This window comes from Mixophyes fleayi, chromosome 1, assembly GCF_038048845.1.
Source record: "Mixophyes fleayi isolate aMixFle1 chromosome 1, aMixFle1.hap1, whole genome shotgun sequence".
Classification (NCBI taxonomy): Eukaryota; Metazoa; Chordata; class Amphibia; order Anura; family Limnodynastidae; genus Mixophyes; species Mixophyes fleayi.
In genome coordinates this window covers 452,593,096-452,615,967 of record NC_134402.1, presented here as the reverse complement: position 1 = coordinate 452,615,967, position 22,872 = coordinate 452,593,096, and the positions used below count along the sequence as shown (strand labels likewise).

The window sequence follows — 22,872 nt, the reverse complement described above, 5'->3', positions numbered from 1 at the left end:
TGCCTCTCTTATCCCCCTTTTTTCTTACTGTGCCTCTTCTCCCCCTTTTATATTACGGTGCCTCTCTTCTCCCCCTTTTTTCTTACTGTGCCTCTCTTCTCCCCCTTTTATCTTACTGTGCCTCGTCTCCCCCTTTTATCTTACTGTGCCTCATCTCCCCCTTTTATATTACGGTGCCTCTCTTCTCCCCCTCTTTTCTTACTGTGCCTCTCTTCTCCCCCTTTTTTCTTACTGTGCCTCTTCTCCCCCTTTTATATTATGGTGCCTCTCTTCTCCCCCTCTTTTCTTACTGTGCCTCTCTTATCCCCCTTTTTTCTTACTGTGCCTCTTCTCCCCCTTTTATATTACGGTGCCTCTCTTCTCCCCCTTTTTTCTTACTGTGCCTCTCTTCTCCCCCTTTTATCTTACTGTGCCTCTCTTCTCCCCCTTTTATCTTACTGTGCCTCTCTTCTCCCCCTTTTATCTTACTGTGCCTTGTCTCCCCCTTTTATCTTACTGTGCCTCGTCTCCCCCTTTTATCTTACTGTGCCTCTCTTCTCCCCCTTTTATCTTACTGTGCCTCTCTTCTCCCCCTTTTATATTACGGTGCCTCTCTTCTCCCCCTTTTTTCTTACTGTGCCTCTTCTCTCCCTTTTATCTTACTGTGCCTCTCTTCTCCCCCTTTTTTCTTACTGTGCCTCTCTTCTCCCCCTTTTATCTTACTGTGCCTCTCTTCTCCCCCTTTTTTCTTACTGTGCCTCTTCTCCCCCTTTTATCTTACTGTGCCTCTCTTCTCCCCCTTTTATCTTACTGTGCCTCTCTTCTTCCCCTTTTTTCTTACTGTGCCTCTCTTCTCCCCCTTTTATCTTACTGTGCCTCGTCTCCCCCTTTTATCTTACTGTGCCTCGTCTCCCCCTTTTATCTTACTGTGCCTCTCTTCTCCCCCTTTTATCTTACTGTGCCTCTCTTCTCCCCCTTTTATATTACGGTGCCTCTCTTCTCCCCCTTTTTTCTTACTGTGCCTCTCTTATCCCCCTTTTTTCTTACTGTGCCTCTTCTCCCCCTTTTTTCTTACTGTGCCTCTTTTCTCCCCCTTTTATATTACTGTGCCTCTCTTCTCCCCCTTTTATCTTACTGTGCCTCTCTTCTCCCCCTTTTATCTTACTGTGCCTCTCTTCTCCCCCTTTTATATTACGGTGCCTCTCTTCTCCCCCTTTTTTCTTACTGTGCCTCTCTTATCCCCCTTTTTTCTTACTGTGCCTCTTCCCCCCCTTTTATCTTACTGTGCCTCTCTTCTTCCCCTTTTATCTTACTGTGCCTCTCTTCTCCCCCTTTTATCTTGCTGTGCCTCTCTTCTCCCCCTTTTATCTTACTGTGCCTCGTCTCCCCCTTTTATCTTACTGTGCCTCTCTTCTCCCCCTTTTATCTTACTGTGCCTCGTCTCCCCCTTTTATCTTACTGTGCCTCGTCTCCCCTTTTATCTTACTGTGCCTCTCTTCTCCCCCTTTTATCTTGCTGTGCCTCTCTTCTCCCCCTTTTATCTTACTGTGCCTCGTCTCCCCCTTTTATCTTACTGTGCCTCTCTTCTCCCCCTTTTATATTACGGTGCCTCTCTTCTCCCCCTTTTTTCTTACTGTGCCTCTCTTATCCCCCTTTTTTCTTACTGTGCCTCTTCTCCCCCTTTTATCTTACTGTGCCTCTCTTCTCCCCCTTTTTTCTTACTGTGCCTCTCTTCTCCCCCTTTTATATTACTGTGCCTCTCTTCTCCCCCTTTTATCTTACTGTGCCTCGTCTCCCCCTTTTATCTTACTGTGCCTCTGTTCTCCCCCTTTTATCTTGCTGTGCCTCTCTTCTTCCCCTTTTATCTTACTGTGCCTCTCTTCTCCCCCTTCTATCTTACTGTGCCGCTCTTCTCCCCCTTTATCTTGCTGTGCCTCTCTTCTTTTCTTTTTCATCATAATGTGCCTTTCTGTGTTATTCCCTTTTTTTTTACTTACCTTTCTATTAACTTCTTTCTTCTCTTCTCTTCTGTCTTCTTGTTTCTCTCTTGGTCCTCTCCGCGCTGCTCCTCACTGAATGACAGGTGTGAATTGATGACGTCACGCCTGTCATTCAGTGTTAACGGTGCAGAGAGGAAGGAGGAGGGACGCCGGCGCCGCTATCAGGTGAGTAGTGTCTCTATTATTTTTTTTTGACTACCCTGCTCCCCCCAGCAATGAACGGAGCCCCGAACCCGCCCGCAACCCCCTCCTACAAAGCCGCCGCTGCCGCCACCATTGCCAGAAAAAAGAATAGAAAATATTTTAAAACAATCAGTAGAGGTTATGCGCGCCGAGGCGGGGGGCCCTCGGAGAGAGGGGGGCCCGGTGCACGTGCCCCCTGTGCCCCCCCCCTTAATCCGGCTATGACCTTGTGGTTGTATAGCGATTCTTTTAATAATCTGGGTGAAGCGAAAGCAAATTCTCCATCACATCATTTAAACAATGTTGCAGTGGATATCAGGGCAATAATGAACGCATTTGTTTCCAAATTGTACTTTTTTAATTTAGTAATTAACAACAGCTGCCGAATACAAAACATAGAGAAGCGTATTTTACAAATACTGCTGCAATCCTTCTAGTGTTATCAGAAAAAAATAATGAAAATATACTGTGTTATTAGAATATTTTTTGTTTTTTTTTAAATGGGCATTATTTTGTTATTTTCTTTTAATCTATTATTTACAAGCTAATTATTATTATTATTCATTTTTTTTTAACTAAGTGGCACCCCCAGACTGCTGTAACGATAAGTTGACCCTTACCTCTCTGGGCCAGTATCCACTACATTTTAATAGTAAATGATTTCAATAGGTCATTTTCTATTGCCAGATATTGATAAATGGGGTCATGAGTTTGATTCCCGACCACGGCCTGATCTGTGTGAAGTTTGTATGTTCTCCCCTCCGTGGTTGCGTGCATTTCCTCCGGGTGCTCCGGTTTCCTTCCACACTACAAAAAATACTAGTAGGGGAATTGGCTGATATAAAATTGACCTTAGTCTCTCTCGGTCTGTGTGTGTGTATGTTAGGGAATTTAGACTGTAATCTCCAATGGAGCAGGGACTGATGTGAATGAGTTCTCTGTACAGCGCTGCGGAATCAGTGGCGCTATATAAATAAATGGTGATGATGATGATAAATAAATAGACCTCAAAACTCTGCTTGAATTCAGTAGTGTAAGTTTAGACTCTTCCGAGACTCTACCCCTGAAAGCTGCAGATACTGAAAATCAGGACACACATTGTTGAAGGGTTTTGTTTTATTGCATATTGACAAAGTCCACAAGGTATAGAAGTCAGGCTGCGGGGCTCCGGCACAATATATTTCCATTCAGGGATTATAGGGATCTCGTAAAGCACGGCGAGGAAGCTCAAGTGGTTTGAAATGCAGCCGGACCCTCCAGCTACAGACAATGTGGAGTTTTATGCCGCTGAAATGTTGCTCTGTACAAATTGAGGCTCTTTTTCTTGGCTCCCCGGACGCAGCTCTCGGGCGTGAGTGAGTGTCGACGTCCGGGATAAAGGCTCAAACACTTCATTGTTTGTTTTTTTTCTGTTTTTATTTTTAGAGCTGTCTCGCTCTCCTGTCTGTCCCTTCGGCAAGTGCACACACACATCAACATCAAATGAAATTAGTTTTTTTTTTTTTTTTATAGGATCTCTCATCGCTGTTTATGTTTTGATGAAAACTTGACGGTCTCTTGTATCACCCCGTAGAACTTCATGGCCTGAGATTAATTTAATGTCCGACGTTTCAGCTTTTGGTTTCAAAAAACAAACAGAACAAAAAAAACCTCCAAGAAACCAGACGAGCTGATGTGAGTGTTTGTGTCTACGATGTCTTGTGGCTACAATGTAACATTGGAATGTTTGCTGTACTCACCAACATTACTTTCACTATTATTAATAATTCTAATTTTAGCAGCATTAGCATCTCATTTCAATTAATGGATGGTACAATTTCAGGCAACTTTACTTTATTGCCTTCTAGATGCCCAAAAAACAACAGTATTGCATGCACTACAAATGAAAAATAAAGCTAATTAATGTGTTTAGTAAAAAAAACTGGAGGCTGCTTTATACACACCATCCAACATTTGCTAGATTACATGATCTTCCTGGTCTTGTCCTTCACCAAATCCTTTACATCATCCTGGCAGAATGTCTCACACACCATATCAGTTGAAGTTCCTGTGTATGTACAACAGCATAGGGCTACTTACCTTGTGGCTGTGAACACGACCTTTGTTTATTTCCTGAATATCAGGCTTGGGGATATATTTACTAAACTGCGGATTTGAAAAAGTGGCGATGTTGCCTATAGCAACCAATCAGATTCTAGCTGTCATTTTGTAGAATGTACTAAATAGATGATAGCTAGAATCTGATTGGCTGCTGTAGGCAACATCTCCACTTTTTCAAACCCGCAGTTTATATACCCCTTGTGCTTTTAACTTTGACCACTGCCGAATTGTACCTGTGAATCTGATATTGGCTAGGAATCTGACCTACGACTTCTTCCCACTGAGGTAACTGCGCAGAAGATATAAAGGCTTTGGTGAAACACACAGAGAACGTACTGGGAGATGAAGGTGTATACTCCTTGCCGAAGAGCATGCAAAAGCAATATATTAAGTTATTTGGAAACCCAATTTAGAAGCTGAAGTCTGTTGTGTTAAGATAAACTATATTAAGTTATAAGTGTAGTGACTGTTACGAGCCGCGGCGGTGCCCAGCCGCCGCGACTCACTCACCTGCGTCCCGGCCGTCGCTATGGCGACCAGGACGTCACTTCCGGCCCTGACCCGGCCGTTGCCGGAGCAACGAGAAGACGCTTCAGCGCTGCGTCCCGGCAATGAGAGGAAGCCGGGCGCAGCGCTCACCATATGTCCTAGCCTGTGGGCTAATTAATACAGCCTATTAATTATGCTGGGGGCTGTGTCTAATTCAGAGCTAGGCTCTGATTGGTGGCCACTGGTATTTAAGGCAATGAGGTCTGCTGCCTCATTGCCGGTTATAGCTCCTGTGTTCCAGTCTGCTGACCTGCTAGTTCCTGTCCTGTATCCTGATATCTCTATTTGACTCCCCGTGTATGACCCTTGGCTTTGATTTGGACCTTGCTCGTGTTTCCTGTGACCCTGATCTTTGGCCTGTTTACCCGTTCTGCTATTTGCCTGTGACCCCTGACCTCAGCTTGTTCATCGATACTGTTGTCTGCTGCCGGCCCTTGACCTCTGCGTGGACCTGACTCCTCTTGCCTGGGTTCTCCCCAGCTGGTACGCACTTCACAACCCTCTGTCAGTCTGCGGCCCAGTCTGTCCCCACCATCAGGGGCTCCAGTGAACACCTGACTGGCAGAGTAGATTCCGGGTTGTGTTGTGCCGGCTGGAGGGGTTCCTAACAGTGACATTTTATTTTAAAGGAGCAGTAAAATGGGAATATAATTTGTATATATTGGATTCTTTTTTAAATTAAACATGGGTAGCTTCATGTGTGCCATTTTTGAAAGAATTCTGTAACTCTTTTACGATATCTTGCCAGGTGGAGCCGTATTGCTGCCTATGGATAAAGCTTCATTTATCCCAGTTTCAACTTTCAGGTCCGTCCCCTGGGACTATCACCGGTAACTGAGAAAAGCCTCCGTTTTGCTTGAGAGCAGGAGGATCAGAGAGGTCACCGTACTGGTGATATGATCCCATGGTTATATTCAGGACAGGACACTGACACCTGGGCTTTATGTGTCTCACGATAAGGTGGCAGACTCGATGCACTAATCATCATCATCATCAGCTTAGTGATAACAGCTCCGGCCTGTTCACCACCAGGCTGAACTCCTTAGAGTAATTGCACCTGCAACTAGAATTCCCCCTCCCCCGCCTCCTTGGCAAAAAACAACCCCTTGCTGAAAGGTCTACGGCTCTTTCCAACATCCCTGTCTGTGGTTGCTGTGGAAACAAAAAGTTAATTGAATAGTAATAAAACAGCATTTTTGTATTTATCATTACTTATCTCAGCAAGTCCTGACAGCCATAAACCGCTGGGTATACTGGGTATACGGGTTTTTGTATAAGTGCCACCAAACACATGACTGCCGGAGGTTTAACTGGGCATCCAGGTGCCCATCAAATGTCCAGTAATGTGCCCATCACCAGTTCTATGGGCAGTAATGTGCCCGTCATCAGTTATATGGCCAGTAACGTGCCCATCACCAGTTATATGTCCAGTAATGTGCCCATCACCAGTTATATGGCCATCAATGTGCCCATCACCAGTTATATGGCCAGTAATGTGCCCATCACCAGTTATATGGGCAGTAATGTGCCCACCACCAGTGATATGGCCAGTAATGTGCCCTTCACCAGTTATATGGCCAGTAACGTGCCCTTCACCAGTTATATGGCCATCAATGTGCCCACCACCAGTGATATGGCCAACAATGTGTCCATCACCAGTTATATGGTCAGTATTGTGCCCATCACCAGTTATATGGCCATCAATGTGCCCATCACCAGTTCTATGGCCAGTAATGTGCCCTTCACCAGTAATATGGCCATCAATCTGCCCATCACCAGTTCTATGGCCAGCAATGTGCCCACCAACAGTGATATGGCCAACAATGTATCCATCACCAGTTATATGGCCAGTAATGTGCCTATCACCAGTTATATGGCCATCAATGTGCCCATCACCAGTTATATGGACATCAATGTGCCCATCACCAGTTATAGGGCCATCAGTGTGCCCATCACCAGTTATATGGCCAGTAATGTGCCCATCACCAGTGATATGCCCGGTTCTGTGCCCATCACTAGTCCTATCCCCAGCAATGTGCCCATCATCAGTTCATTGGTCACTAACATTCATATAAGCTGTTTTTTGGCCAGTAATATGCCCAATGAGCCAGTGTATTCCAAGTATTATGATGTATCCGTAAACAGTTTTATTACCAGAGGCACAGTAAAATAAATTCCACTGAATAATGTAAGTTCATGGAGTTGTATTTTATTGTAATATTCTCAAACCGCCGAATGAGAAACTCAAAACAATTCATGAAATTGCTGAACAGCAACTGGAGAATTGTCTTCAATGAGTTGGAAAATCAGATTGAACCTTTACATGTATCACAGAAGATGGCAGTTATACGGAACGGAACAATAGGAATGTATTTTGTGAAAACTTTATAAATTATGCTGTCAAATAGTTTGTTTTCATCAGGCAAACACCAGATGGTATTACAATACAAAACCTTGCACTGATTTTCTGTGCAATTTATATGGGATATGAGTTGCAGGGTTTAATGTTCTAGCTATTCAAATCATTTGCTAATTTCTGATCGATAATTCCAACAATGGTTCTCTTATACTGCAGATGACTGGATGCAATTAACACGTGTAACAATGGTACTTATAAAGTCCTTGGAATCACTGCCACTCATCACGGACCCAGGTCTTAACATAACGATCACAATTCTGCATCCTGGAACATGTGTATAAACAGATCTGTCTCTACAGGTTCCACAAGTTTATGGACACAATCATAAGAGGTCAACGCGTCTTTAACTATCAGCCGTTCTTGTCAAAGTTATGAAATGTCTTCCAGAGCTTTTTTCTTTTACAACAATTCAATGGATCTCAGTAATAAGACAACTATAGACCATAGAACAGTATTTTCACAGTGTCTGACATGACTGTTTGCATATATGGTTATAAGGAAGTTTCTCAGGTGGCTCATTTGGAAGTCATCTGAATGTAACTATGAGGTAGGTCTATTAAATAACGAGACTGTGATTCCACAAGTAAACAAAGCAATCAGAACCGGTTATAACTGCATACGTAGTAACCCCTGAACATGTCTGAAGCTGCATGACAAGCTGCAACACTCTATGACGTTCAGTTGATTGTGAGTCGCCATTTAGTTTGGTTGTGTTTTCTGTAGAGTGCCGAAAAGATGCTAAGTTTAAAAGTTGAACTACGTGTCAATTTTAAATTTTTTGTAAAATTGAACAAAACACCAACAGAATGACACAGATCCAAATCTGTTTCATAAAGTAATCAGTAATAATAATAATAATAATAATAACAATAAGTTTTGCAAAAGCTGATTGAAAGAGTCAGAAAGAAACGGCCACAACTGTGGAAAAATGGTTTCTTTCTTCACCAGGACAATGCGCTGCTCACACAGCACTTTCTGTGAAGCAGTTTTTGACCGACAAACACATTACTACACTTGAACATCCTCCATATTCGCCCGATTTAGCACCTTGTGATTTTTATCTTTTCCCAGAAGTTAAATCAGTGCTTAAAGGGACACATTGTGAGTCAGTTGATGCTGTAAAGAAGAAAGGCAGATATGTTGAAACAAGTGATAGAAATTGCCTTGCTCCATGCCCTAGACCAGTGGAAAACAAGACGACAGCGATGTAGTAGTGCAAATGGGGAGTATATTGAAGGGGACAAACATTAAATTTGTAATACCAATAAATAAAAGTGAGTTATTTAATCAGTCTCGTTATTTAATAGACATACCTCGTAGCTATTGCTGCTTGTAATGTGAGTGTCTCTGGTGAGCAGTAAAGCGTATTGTCCATAGAGACACCTGAATGCTCCTTGGAAACTCCCCAATAACCATAGATAAGGGTTTTAACACTCAGCTTCTCCAAACTGCTGCCAAAAAACTTCAATACTCCATAGGAAACACCAGTACAGGAGGTCCACACCCCCATCCCTCTTTGTTTGACGGCTACATGGTGTTCAGTTGAGCTGGAAAAATTCCTTTTTAGAGGACCCTGGTAGAGGTGTAATGGTCCTAAACACTAGATGGACAGCTCTAAAGCATCAATGATCATAAACCAGTGGTGTAAAGCAGATCAGGGCTGGCAGTGGACCTGTTACATAATTTAGCTGGGCGATATGTATAATGTAAGAGTTTCACTGCCACTGCTGCCCAAAGAGGTTTCTCTACTTCCAGGATAAAACTGAGGCACCCCAGGACCTTTGACATGCCACAGAATGACCTCTGCTGAGAGGCAGAGTCAGTAGGAAGGTGTTGTCACTCACCGGACTGTGAGTGCTACTTCTAAGGTAGCTAGGAACCGTGTCCGTCCATTATAATGAGGTACTGCGCATGTGCAGTCCCTTTTAACCTTCCGTTCTGTTCCTTTAACTTAATTGGCTGATCAGGCAACACTCCCTATATTAAGCACCTGTGGTCAATACCACGTTGCCTGATCTTGGAGTCTCATTCCTCATGAGTCTCTGAAGGTGTTCCAGTGCCTCCTCGTGTGTTCAGCTTATGCTGATTCCTGTTTGCCGTTTGTGGTTTCCAGACCACTTCTACTCCTCGTGTTCCTAGTGACTTCAGCAGCTGATTCCTATCCGCTGCCTCCGTGTATCTACAGTTACAGATTACTGCAAACTCTCGTGTGTTTAATCGTGACTCCAGCAGCTGATTCCTATCAGCTGCCTCCGTGTGTCTAACAAGTTACAGATCTCTCCAACTCTCCTGTGTTACATCGTGACTCCAGCAGCTGATTCCTATCCGCTGCCTCCGTGTGTCTAACAAGTTACAGATCTCTCCAACTCTCCTGTGTTACATCGCTACTGTTCCAGCTGATTCCTGTTCGCTACTTCAGCGTGTCTACAGAGTCCTGCTCATCTCAGCGCTCCAGTCTGCATTCTACCTGCCGTCAGCTGACCTGCTGCCTACTGCTTCTACAGTGTGTCCATTTGTGTCAACTTGCCTGTTAGCATCGAGTCTACGCTCCTCGGCTTCCAGCTCTGCTACATCGCATCAGCTCTCCCGTGGTCTCCTGTTGTTCAATTCGATATACTACTGCTTCCTGAGTATTTTGTCGTCCTTGCTGGCCTACCTACAGTGCGCTGCACCTACCTGCCGCTTCCATTCTGCAAGGACTTCTCATCTCGTCTGTTCCCTGCCGCTCAGGTATCCCTGCAGCTATCTCTAACAGCCTACTCATCTGAACCACGGTATGCATACTTCTCATTGACTGTGCTGGTGTATTGCATATCCATCTGGACTGAGTTGTTCTCCTCCGGAGTTTCCATCCTCTGAGACTATTGCTATTATTGACTGTGTTTCCTTTTGCTGGACTATTCTAGTGACTTTGTTTATCTGTGCAGTGCTGTTCATTCATTATTATTATTGTGTGCAGTTCAACGTGGGATCAAGTTCAGTATACCCGTGTAGACTCTGCATTGCATTTATCTCCTCGTGTCCTTCCTCACATATACATTCAGTGGTACAACTTGCTAGAGGCAGACCACTGATTCCTGTTTCCCTGTGTCACCAGTTGCATATATCCTCTCACATAAGCAGTGGTACAACTTGCTACACGCAGACCACTGACTTCCCCGTTACCTTCACCTGGATTCCATTCCTTCACTACAGACAGCGGTACAACTTGCTATACGCAGACCGCTGACTTCCACCTCCTTATTACTCCTGGACATTCTTTCTCACTATAGCAGTGGTACAACTTGCCGTGCGCAGACCACTGACTACCCTCACGTGTCCTTGTCCATCCAGATCCTCGTGTTCAGTTACCTATTGTTTACCAGTGCTGCTAGTCATAGACTTTCTGAGCATTCTCTAACCATCTGCTGTTTCCAGTTCCATTATCACCCTGCCATCAGAGTATCATATACCAACTCTACTGCTCTGATAAGACCATCAGCGGGTGATACTGGGTAAAGACTCCTAGTGCCCGTGACAGGTGTCAAGCACAGTACAAAGGTTTACAATTCTGACCTTTACAGTATAAACAATTACAATTATGTACTGTCCTACCAAATACATTTCTGACCAATTAAAATGTAGTAACAAGAGGAGCCCTTTGGCTAATATAATGTGGAAATAGTGTATAGGAACCAAAAATACATATGTAGTTGTCAGTAACCAGATCAACATGTAAAGTGGTGCTCAAAAGAGTGCATTGCAATGGACATAACTAGACTTCATGAACAATGGTCTGTCTGCCTTTAAATGCAATTAACAAGGAGTGAGGGAACAACCAAAGTGACTCAAAGTGACCTCCTGTCGCACCTCCGGAACCAGCCAATCAGGTGCCAGGTGAGGACTTTTTTAAAATGCTTTGTTGTAGTATTCCTGATTTTTATGAAGCAGCTACTATACGAGTAGGGCACGTGGCCTAATATATTGGGACAATGGATTAATGATGGCAAGTCTGGGTGCCTTGTGGTACGGGAAGAATGGAGCAATTAAAATATAGATTATTTTTTTGAACTACTAACACAGTGAATTTGCAAACGGGGGAAAGAAAAATGCACAAGGCTTGGAATGGCCACGGATTCACTGTTTGTCTCAAGAGCTGTCACTCGGATGGCAAGGTAAAGAGGGTGATTCATTCACGGGTGATTTCCACAAGGGTTATACAAGGTTGACAATACAGCACCAACTTATAATAATGTCCCAAGAGCCATTCAATGCCAGAACGTGTTGGTAATTAGTTATGAGGGGACCTTGTGCCTTCCGTATCAGATTAGAGATTAATGACATTGTCATAACTCTTCCTTGAAATATTCACACAATTTCATTCATTTCTTTGTGTTATATTACTAGAGTTTGCGTCTCTGTGAAATGGTTCATTCAAGAGTGGAATTATGCGAAATTTCACTACGATTTCGCTCATATCTATGTCGGATATTTATTATTTCACACACTTTACAATGTATAATAATGTTATTTCATTTTGACTTCAGTTTCCCCAGGGCTGTGTTTAACACTAAGCACCTGAAACCTCTGCCCAAGGCAGCGAGGGCTGAGAGGAGATATTATGTCCATTTTATTCATTACCACAGAAAAAAAATAAAGATTGGAAGAATTATAACTGAGGTCAGGAAATGTTACATAAACTGTCTGTGGGGAGAATAACTTGAAGATGGGATTATCCGTGCATGGAAGTTCCGTTTTATATAGTCTTGTGACCGTGGACTGCAATATAAGCATGAGGGTAGTGAACGGGTCGGGGGATTACGTCACCTGTGGTTGTGTGTCTGCAGATTCCAAATATGTATTTCCAGCTGTGAGTTTCCTCTTCATGGAAAATTGTCACACAGTGCTGGGTGCAATTTTGTTTCCTAAAAGGTGCATGTGCGTCCAGGTCTAAATCAGTTGCATTTACTTGAACACACCCTAATTGGGCTTTGTCTATGCTTGCACGCCACTGACCTCCTCCAATCCTCCTCTACAAGAGTAAGGAGTCGTATACACAAGATGGGACTCACTCTGCATAGTGCATCCTGGTGCCATCTCTTCCACAGGTAAGCAACATGCACGCTCCCCCGTTGATATGATATAAAATAAAACATTCAACAGACAAGGCCACATTCTTCCATTGCTCCATAGTTCAATTCTGCCACTCACGTGCCCATTGTAGATTCTTTACGCGGTGGGCAACATGGTCACTCTGCAGCCCCATTTGCAGCGAGCTGCGGTGCACTGTGTGTTCTGACACCTTTCTATTATAGCCAACATAAACAATTTGTGGGATTGGACCAGATGGTCTAGCCTTCTCTCCCCACGTGTATCAGTGAGCCTTGGGCGCACATGACCCTGTCACCGGTTTACTGGTTGTCATTTCTTGGACCACTTTGGTAGGTACTAACCACTACATACCAGGAACACCCCACAAGACCTGCCGTTTTGGAGATGCTCTGACCCAGTCGTCCAGCCATCACAATTTGGGCCTTGTCAAAGTCGTTCAAATCCTTACGCTTGCCCATTTTTCCTGCTTCCAACACATCATCTTCAAGAACTGACTGTTCAATTGCTGCCTCCTATATCCCAACCCTTGACAAGTGCCATTGTAACAAGATAATTAATGTTATTCACTTCATTTGTCAGAGTGGGGTTTCTTTTCCTTTCATAGAGTTTATTTAATAATAATAATAATAATAATAATAATAATAATAATAATAATATATTTCATTACTCATTTAATTGCCTCATTCAGTTTGTAAGTATACAAGTAAAAAAAGCCAGCAAAGCAATCTCTTTTTTTTTTAAACTGTGCTTTATTTAGGGCTAAGCTGAAAAGCGTCATTCAATAATTACAGAAGATTACAAGGAGATTTTTTAAGGTAATTGAGAGTGAAAAGAGCAGTTGGACATATATGCAGCTGCCGTACACACCTGTACTTACTAACAGCAGGAATTAAATGAACAGAACAGAGGAAGTATGAGAACACCCTAGAGTGGGCGAGGAAAGAAAAAAATAAAAGTAGAAAAAAAAAAAACCATGAGAGTTTGCTCCGGAAATATATAAAAAATAAAAGTCTTGGCCAGCATTCTAATGAACAAATGCAAGGATCACATAATTAAATTAATAGTCCAAAATAATTATATATTGAAGAACTACCCTTCTGATGCAAGAGAGGCCTGCAACGTTAGTAACAAAGGGGTTAAGTAAACAGTTTATAACAAAATTAGGTTTGAGAGAATCGACCCATTTAGTATCCAGAGTGAGGGTTACATCACAGTGTTCCATCCCCTCTAGAAAATTAAAGATTTGGAAACAAAAGGTAAGGAAAAAAAAGCATGATATATTGTAGGAGATAATACTTTAAGAATCTTGTGTGTATTTATATATATATATTTATATTTATATATATTTATAAAAAAAAAAGTTAAAACATGATCATTGCACTCTTTTAGTTCAACTAAAAGAAGTGAGAACAAAAGTAAGAAGATAAAATCAATAATCCGTACAGTGGAAATAAATTAGAATAAATATGATATATTTTAAAATATATGTGTTTTTAAATAGTTCATTGACTTTTTTTCTGAATCTGAGATTTATTCTAAAGCAACATATTTTTCTTTTTTTTTTTTAAACTGCTCTAAAGTCAATTACCAAAGATAAATATCGTGCTTTCATTTAAATATTTTTCCTTGTTTTTTTCTCTATCATTACAATTAAAAGACCTACAAAATATGCAAATGTATTTACAGAAAAACAGAGCCAGCATCGTTTTTAAACATCCCCTGTTTTTCAAAATTCCTTGTAAACAGTTTCAGAAATTCTTCAAAGATTGTATATATATATTTATTTTTTTTACTGTTTTTTTTTAACATTAAGGTTCTAGGCTATCTTTTGCCCTGAAGGTCTAGAACAAATATGGAAACTACTAAAAGCAGAGGATGAGGAGAGTTAGCAAATAGCAGGTTACGAAGATATGAAGCAATAGCCGTGTCATTCTTCAAGTTAAAATTAACTGATAAAAAGACAATAGCCGTTGTAACTTTAATATGTCATTGCATCATTTTACAAGAGTCAAGTTTTTGTATTTAATAGGTGGAATGCTTGCAGTTAAAAACTGCCATAACAGCCTCTCATATCCTCCTCAATACAGTATACAATTGGCAAAGAGTAGGAATTTATGCTTAGTCTAAACTCTACAAAAACTTACAGCTCTACAACATCTTTCTTTTAGCCATAACGCTAACGTCTATTTTTTTTTTTTTTTTTTTTGCTCTCTAATTTCTTTGACTATTATATAGTTATCTTAATCTTTTCTGTTAAATCTGTACAACTATTAGGATTTTTAAAGGGGGGTAGTTAGAAGCATTTACAAACCTTTTTTTCCACTACTGTCTTTCTAATGCAGTTTTATTTTATTTTTATTTATTTTTTTGCAATTTTTTTAATTTTTTTTTGCTTTTTTTTATTAGTTTTATTTTATTTGCTTTTTAAATAGCTATCCTCTATTTAATCTCTACATACTTATCCTTTCATAATATACAGAAAACCATAGGAAATTTTTCATAATTTAATTAATGTAACCAAAGAACCTTCTATAGTATCAAATAACTATTATCTTGCCATTTTAAAAGCATGTAAGTATTTTTTTTTTTTTACATATTTCATATAATTGATCTCAAACTGTTTTAAGAACAGCTGAGAAGTAGGAAGTTAACTCCATATTTTACATACAGCTACAAGTCTGCGATAAAAAGTTTGGTCCTTTGGTCCCTAAGTAGCTAAAGGAATGACAGATACAATGCTTCTTGTAACAGTTGCTACGGGTTTTCCATAGCAACATAAATCATGGTGGCAGACAGGCACTCCTTGTCAGATTTCAGGTTTCCAGTTGGAAGAAAAAGCCTTTTTTGTGTGGTATTATCAGTGTCTGTTCGGAAATTCCGATTGATCTTGATCCTGTCTGATGTTTCCGACTTGAGTTCCCATCCACGTAAGCAGACGCGATACTTTCATTGAAGAAATATTACAGGCTTAACAATCAAAGGAGAAGAAAAGTCTGAAGTCCTCAGCACGATTGGTACTGGCTGATATGTCAAAGTTGTGATCCAGCGCTTCTCGATCATATATATTTATATATGTATGTTGTATTGTTAGAATACGGCTCACTCAGTTCCTGCCCTATAACAAAAAAGCAGGAGATAACCAGTTAGGAGTTAGACATTTAAAGGGTAAAAAAAAATAAAAAAAAAATATTCCCTATAAAAAATGATGCTAAAATACATACTTTGCCGTCAAGTTTATCAAGAACACATTAGAATGACCTCATGTCCAATGTGTTTACAAATATTACACCAATTTTTTTTCAACAAGGAGTTTATTTTCTAATAAGCAATTTATTGAAAATCTTAAACTGAGGAATATCTCTGGCTTGTCACACAATAGATGGAACTTTAGCCAATATCAGAAAATTATTATAATTTTATTGTCCATACGTTATTGTATCCTTTCCGTATGTAAACTTTTAAAACAATGTAGTTTATTAATTAATTTGACTATATTAAATATTTCTTTATTTAAAACTAACTAAATAAGTAAAGTAAAAGATTGTCACTTCACTATGTTAAATAGAAACAAAAATAATATTATTGTTTGTTTTCTCTATACTTATTAGGCAACAAACTACTAGAAACATTACTGTGGCTTGTTTGTAAGGAAATATATATTAACATATTTGTCTCTGGTCAAAAAAAGAGAGAGGGGGTTAATAAATATTTCCGAATATTTTATGGATTAGCTACTAGATGCTTTTAACCATAAAGCTATTATTATTTCGGTAACAGATACATAGTGTAAAACTGCTTATAATTCCAGTGTCTTCATATTTTTCTGTTTAAATGAAAACCTTTTTTGAGAAAATCCATTTTGGTACTGTAATGACAAACAAGGACAGTGTTGACTTCAATTGATTTTTGACTGTTAAACTGTACAACATAAGTGGAGTGGATGTTTTGGCTTTTTAGAAGAACAACTACGACAAGTTGTAGTTGCTGTCACTATGGGTTGTATCTATCCAACAAATCTCCATCATTGTGCTGTCTGTGTCAGATACGTCAAGCTGACTTCCTTCTACAACTATATAATGTCTAGTTCTACATATGATATCATGGGCTACTATTAACAGGTCTGTGGAAGGATACAGAAATTGAGTGTCCCACTTTGAATAATTTTTACTACTTAAAAATAAACTGACTTTATAAACTATTTGTATAAAAAAATCTGGATACATATATTAATATTAGTATTAAATTGTTCAAGAAAAAAAATTCCTTGTTGAATTGTGATTTTACGGGCACTATCATGAGAAATATGTTCTGAGAATAAAAAAATAAGGTAAAATATACAGAAACTCCATAGCAATTAAAAAGATTTATTTATTTAAACTGAACATATCAAAGGTAGAATAGAGTTATAAATGTAGGTAATTTGTTTTATAAAATATGTTGTAACATGTTGGGAGTTAACTGTGGTCTACATTTCTCAAGAAAATGTACTAAAAATAATAATAATAATAATAATAATAATAATAATAATAATAATAATACATATTATTGGAGGGATCATTAATTCTAAAACTATTACAACACAATAACAAGACAACATTCTGACCCGGAACTATGGTTGAGATTGGAATTGTGCAAATTAATTTGTAAGTTGTAGATATTTATCACAGTTCTGATAAAATTAAACACAATAATTGTTGAAGCAAAATATGTGTAGATTTGCTGCCCTGCAATTTTTTTTATTAATCCAAAGATTTAAAAATGAAAACAGCTAAAAACAAATATTTACAAAAATGTGTCAAAAATGTGTACATTTATGTGAATGCTTTAAGATGAGAAACAACGATTTTTAAAAGTTTTTTTTTTTCTGGTGTAATCATTATCAGGCTAAGCTTGGCATTTGAGTTGGATGCCTAATCATTGAGGATTAGCTCATGAAACCCTTATCTTGTGCTTGCAAGCAGTTTCCTCCTGAGCACCCTTTGATTTATTACATCAAGAATCTGGAGCCGAGAGGATCCACTCTGGTAGGTTTGTCATGCCGAATGTCAATTCATGCTGGCAGGTTTTCAACACTGTTGCTTCAACAGACAGCGAACCATACACAGCAGGTAAACAATTACAACACCAATAAAATAAAAGAAACAAAGAAACACTTGCTAAGGACCCTTTTTCAGTTGCAAATAAACATATATATGTTTATATAGATTTTTATTATAGATCTTTTTCTTTACTGCTTTTGTTATAGAATTTTGTTTAAAGTTCCAGTCCCATTCACACAATGTCCTGTCGGCTACGCCACCAAATGCCCACCGACAGAACAAGCAAACGTAAAGAACGCTCTAACTCACCAGCTATGAATATATAAAATCGGGATTAAAATCGGGACTTTCATGTGGGGTAGACTCCAGGAACTGTTCAGTTGAAAAAGCTAAAATGTACATTTTTTTTCATGTAATTTATATCTGGAAAAGATGTGAGCGATAACTTTACAGTAACTCTTAAGGGCAGTTCCTGCCTCAAATTAGTACAATGTTGTCAAGCCCATATTTAAATATGTAAATTAAATAAAGAGGATACATTTTAACTTTTTTAATTAAGCGGTTCTGTGAGTGCTGCCATTTGTGTTCATGCCCATTAACAGTTCCAGTTTCCTGGACACAGTCCCGATTTTAAATTGAAATGGGTGGAGTGTTGTCTAAATAACGAATGTGGATGGTTGGATCATGAGTATGAAATAGACCTGGGCATGATACAATATACCGAGATATTTAAATCAGGAGTTTTTGATGGTATTGTCTAATTGATTTTTAAAATTTATCGAACCATATCCCAATAATTTCCAATTTTAGATGCTACCATTTCTACAGATAAATACTAGGGTATGTAACTTTGTTACTTAACTAACAACTTTCGGTACTTCTCCTCTTCCAAATTATACACTATATTTTCCAAAAAACTACTAATTGAACCAACGATTCGACCCACAAATTAGCGGACTGAGATGGTGATTTAAATAAGTTTGTGTTGCACAATTGGCTAAAGTTAGCTGACAAGCAATAGCAATCAACTAAATCAGAGGAAATTCAGTGTAAAGTTGAAGCAATAGTCCAGATAGCTTTAAAAAGATTGTTCTATTGCCATGTACTTGCCCAGAATTTTTAATTTTAAGATATTTTTCTCTTGTTAAAGTAATCTTTTGTTTAGCTAGGGTTATATAATAAAGTGTTTTAAGAAAATACTTTTCTAGGTAGCGTGTTGCAGATCCAGTGTGGTTTTGTCAACATTTTGGTTCTATGGTAAATAATTTTACTAATCATGACAACAATATTTTTTGTTGGATTACTTTATAAACTGTCGGAATACGAGAGTTAAAGAATGACCGTGTGCTTTGCATTACTATGAAAATGTCTACAATAAGCACATAACTCGCAAACCCCCATTAGCAAACGTTCAAAGTGTTGTAACGCACATCTGTTTTAAAAAGAGGGACTGTGTCTTTAAACAAACAATTCACTGTTAAAAATTTTTAGCCTAATATTTGAAAACCTAAACGAGGAAACAGTAATTGTAAAAATTGTCTCTAAATTAAAATCCTTTATACAAGTCATAGTTTCCGAAGAAACAGGTCAATTGAAAAAGGCCCCCAAATCTCCATAAATATATAGAAATATACCAAAAAAAACACAATAGTACCAAGTGTAAAATATCAACCACAGCAAATATTTTTACCCTTCATTTTTTGGGATTTTTTTTGTGGTTCACATACAATTTGTATGATTGACAAATCCATTTTTTTTTAATATTTCGTTTTTTATGTTTTAAACCATCTACATTACAGTACACCAAGGAAGCATAAAAAGCAAGGCTGGACAAGGAAATTAAAGAACAGAATACCACCGCAAGCACCAATTAAACAGAATGAGCGCAGCAAAGGAAAACTTGTGGCAGCACAAAAAAAATAATAATCGAAACCAAAAGTAAAATAATAATAAAACAGCACATGTGATCATGACTGGCCAATCATGAACTGATACGACATCCAAGAAATAATGGTTCAACCACAGCACCGCCACAAAACGGCGTGTCATGCAGCCAGTTCATTAGCTTATTACATGACGCCATCATTTCACATTTTCGACTTCTGGTTGATTGAACTTACGGACTGGGGGGTTCTTTTCTCCATTCTCACGTCATTACGTTAACTTTTTCGGCGCGAGACCGTTTGTTGGGTCTGGTTAGGTTGGGATTGAGTTGAATGACAAAAGAAGAAAATATTTTTTTTTTTTTCTTTTTGGTATGTTTTTTTTTTTTTGTGTTGGGTTTAGTTTCATTGTTCTTTGGAAAAGAGGAGGAAGGAGGGGAAGAGAAATATAAGTACCATGCACAGGTCATTTGAGCAACCACAATGAAGGCAGGTGACAAAAACAAAGATAAAATGTATAGAAAGTACTAAAGCAAAAAGAGAAAAAGAGGCACAGCAGAGGGTAACGTGGAGACGTGGACGGGGGGAAGACACATTCTGTAGTGATGAATAAGGATCACATGCATGTGATGAATGACATAGCCTTGCAAATTCTTGGATAAACATTTCCAGCCATACCCTTTAAGCCACATTTTACAAGTCTAGGAGTAACCTGCAGTCGTGGCCCTTTGGAGGCATATGCACAAACTTGCATATTGTAATGTATTTTAATAAAGAAGTAGCATGGTTTTTTTTTACGTAAATACTCTGTCTGTTGTACACAAAACATGATTTCCATAGACATACAAGTATGCATCTTTAAACCATAAATCCCCAGAAACCTGGGGATTCTGGATAACAGTTTCTTTTTTTCCATTACATGAAGCGTCTAAAATCGACTAAAAGTTCCCTTTTTTCCCCCCATGTTGTCCCTGTCATTCTCTTACTTGTTACCTTGTGTATCAGCGATCTTATAATGACTAGAGGTGCTCAGTTATTATATTGGTGCAAGATATTATAGCTGAGAAAAGGGCAGTTGACTTTTTGCTGTGTCTTTTAACTTTCTAGACACGTGGTTATGAGTAAAACATCTCGTACTGTATACAAATTTTTGATGCAAATTTTAGTGTGCCAAATATTGTCTCTAATGCATGATACCTATAACACAAAACCCTCTTCTCAATATAATGGGGTTATGTCAGAACACTGTATCCACACATTTTGATCATCTACAGAACATACTGTATTCATTGGAATAGCTTAATACTCATTGAATCAACACACTGCATGCCAATGCAGTTTCCTCAATAATGTGTCCAATAGGAAACGAATCATTTCCCTCATTGGACAGTATAACTCCTAAGATAAGTGTACAGCACCTTACTGTATGGACATTTATGGCAATTTCTGTAGGGGGTGCAAAAGGGGCAATTTTAGTTGCTGCCTCCGGCAGTAGAATGCCCAGGCACACCCCTGACTTAATCTCGTCTAACCATCATCAGCCAGTGACTGGAGAGAAGAGATGAGCAAAATTGTGATGAAATTTCCCACAAATTTAATTTTACATAGAAACATAGACTTTGACGGCAGGTAAGAACCGTTTGGCCCATCTAGTCTGCCCATTTTTTAAGCTATGGTAACCTCAAACCCAATTATTGTTTGTAAGGATATCCTTATGCATGTTTAAATTGCTCTACTGTATTAGCCTCTAGCACCTCTGATGGGAGGCTATTCTACTTATCCACTACCCTTTCTGTGAAGTAGTTTATCCTCAGATTTCCTCTGAATGTACTTCCCCCCAGTGTCAGTGCATGTCCTCGTGTTCTAATACTTCTCTTCCCCCCAGTGTCAGTACATGTCCTCGTGTTCTAATACTTCTCTTCCCCCCAGTGTCAGTGCATGTCCTCGTGTTCTAATACTTCTCTTCCCCCCAGTGTTAGTACATGTCCTCGTGTTCTAATACTTCTCTTACCCCCAGTGTCAGTGCATGTCCTCGTGTTCTAATACTTCTCTTCCCCCCAGTGTCAGTACATGTCCTCGTGTCCTAATACTTCTCTTCCCCCCAGTGTCAGTACATGTCCTCGTGTCCTAATACTTCTCTTCCCTCCAGTGTCAGTACATGTCCTCGTGTTCTAATACTTCTCTTCCCCCCAGTGTCAGTACATGTCCTCGTGTTCTAATACTTCTCTTCCCCCCAGTGTCAGTACATGTCCTCGTGTTCTAATACTTCTCTTCCCCCCAGTGTCAGTACATGTCCTCGTGTTCTAATACTTCTCTTCCCCCCAGTGTTAGTACATGTCCTCGTGTTCTAATACTTCTCTTCCCCCCAGTGTCAGTACATGTCCTCGTGTTCTAATACTTCTCTTCCCCCCAGTGTCAGTACATGTCCTCGTGTTCTAATACTTCTCTTCCTTTGAGGAATGTTTCCCTCCTGTACCTTGTTATAACCCTTTCACTTCTCTGCTCCAAACTATACATATTAAGATCTTTTAGTCTTTCCGGGTAAGTTTTGTGCTGTAGGCCATGCACCATTTTAGTTGCCCTTCTTTGTACAGTCTCTAAAGTATTTACATCCTTCTGGAGATATGGTCTCCAGAACTGGACACAGTATTCTAGATGAGGCCGCTTCAATGGGCAGTTCCACCAATTTTCTGGTGGAACTGGCATTACACAGAGGTGTGAAAGTCTTCTGATACAATCTTTGTGTTCTGTTCTTGGCTCACCATTCCATAGACTGCCCGTCCACACAATATTTGTAAATTCGCATTTTGTGGATTAAACACAACTGGGGTGGTGACGGGCAGTTTTTTCGTCTGTATAGCAGGGGTTAGAACTGGGAACAATGAAGGTCAAATTCCGCTTGGCAACACATACATATTTTTGCGACCAGATGCTTAACAAGGTGAAAATTTTGTGGAACAATTTAGAACATTTCGCTCATGTCTATGTGAGATGTAGCAAGGTATTTGCTGATTAGCTGCTAAACATGTTCAACTTATTTTTTCATTAATGGTTAAGGACTTCTCATAGTTTAAATACTTATGTATAGGACTTTAGCAATATTTGACACCATATTATTTGTATACCCTTTACAATTTTCGACTGAAAGCAATTATATTCAAAAATAGAAACCAGTCTAAGGTAAAGGAATGCAGAGCTGTAACAGACATAAAACATAACGTCCCATCTTTGAACATAGATTTTGGATAACTGGATCATGCCAGTAATTATGGAACTGTGCGCCGACTTCTTACAGATATTCCTTCTTCCCCTCCGGTTCAGCTACATTCACAATACTACAATAATAACAGTTTACAATCCAGAGTCATCATATACGTAAGTCCCCTATAAAGACATACAAAGGTAACAGCACAAAATTATTGCCCCAATTGAATAGACTACGATTCAACTTCACAAATATTTCATTTTAGACGCTGCCACTTAAATTTCTACACATATATTCCAATATACAGAAACTGGTAATATTTTGTTCTAACCTTCACAATTTCAGTATAATACTGAACAATGTACTTAAATCCACCCCTATATTAACACAAAGATTAGTTCCACATCTGCCTCCCCTTAATACA

General features: G+C 39.4%; 2 protein-coding genes across 2 annotated transcripts in view; both read right to left on the bottom strand.

The window, feature by feature from the left end:
- The window catches only part of TPGS2 (tubulin polyglutamylase complex subunit 2), a 1,173,328-nt gene that overhangs the window by 234,299 nt on the left and 916,157 nt on the right, over nt 1-22,872 (bottom strand). The window lies entirely within an intron of this gene.
- The window catches only part of CELF4 (CUGBP Elav-like family member 4), an 814,373-nt gene continuing 811,077 nt past the window's right edge, over nt 19,577-22,872 (bottom strand). Inside the window, 1 exon segment of the mRNA XM_075186292.1 lies at nt 19,577-19,656. The gene's annotated coding sequence lies outside the window, so the exon portion shown is untranslated.